Source organism: Bison bison, unplaced genomic scaffold (genome assembly GCF_000754665.1).
Source record: "Bison bison bison isolate TAMUID 2011002044 unplaced genomic scaffold, Bison_UMD1.0 scf7180017864191, whole genome shotgun sequence".
Taxonomy (NCBI): Eukaryota; Metazoa; Chordata; class Mammalia; order Artiodactyla; family Bovidae; genus Bison; species Bison bison.
Window position 1 is genome coordinate 461,706 of NW_011494763.1, and position 814 is coordinate 462,519.

General features: G+C 63.0%; 1 protein-coding gene across 1 annotated transcript in view; it reads left to right on the plus strand.

Annotated features, from left to right (window-relative positions):
- Positions 1–717: 717 nt before the first annotated feature.
- ZNF777 (zinc finger protein 777) overlaps positions 718–814 on the plus strand; it is a 27,921-nt gene continuing 27,824 nt past the window's right edge. Inside the window, 1 exon segment of the mRNA XM_010843865.1 lies at positions 718–794. The gene's annotated coding sequence lies outside the window, so the exon portion shown is untranslated.

Below are 814 nucleotides of genomic sequence, written 5' to 3' on the forward strand. Positions count from 1 at the left end.
GACAAGCCCACCGGCCCTGACCACCCCTTCCCCCCGCCCCCCACCGGGGGTCCCTTTAGGTAAACAAATAGACTCTACTTTTCTCTCTCCTTCAGTTACTTCGAGTTGGGTTTTCATCGCCTGCCTATACTTTCTTTTCCGTGTCACTTCCCGCCCTTGCTACCTCGGTAGGTACTTCATAAATACGTGTGTGGGGGTGAACCTGTCCAGGAAAGAGGGAGTCGCCAAGTCCACGCTCTCCCCACCATTCCTCTTGGGATCGCTCTCCCCCACCCTTCGAAAGAGCATTCCTCCCAGGGACCAAAAGAGGCACCGGAGGCAAACAAGTCACGCCCCGCGACCCGGCCTCAGTTTCCTCCCGGACGCCGGCTCGGGCCCCCGGCCCCTCCCCGCCAGCCCCCCAGGCCCTCTCCGATCCCCCCTCCGCATCCCGTCCTTTCAGGTCGAAAACAAACACCCCGGGCGCGTCTCACAAAAAAAGCACCCAACCCGCTGGCTCCCCGGGAACCCCGGCTGCACAGAGCCCGGTCACATGAACTCCGGGCTTTTTTTTTTTCTTTGGTGTGACGGGCTTCTCAGATCCCTTTGTGAGGCGCAGGTTTTTGAAAAGGGAACGACCCGGGTTCTGGGTTTGAGAGGAGCCGGGGGGGACCCGGCGGGAGGAAGGCTGTCGGAGCCAATCAAGCCGCCTCCAGACCCCAGCACGTCGCCTCTCGGCCGCGCGCGGTTATTCCTCCTCCGCTCTCCCGCCTCCGGGTCTCGCCCTAGGGTGGCCGGCAAGGCGAGGACCCCAGGTGAGAGGCCGAGGGGCGGG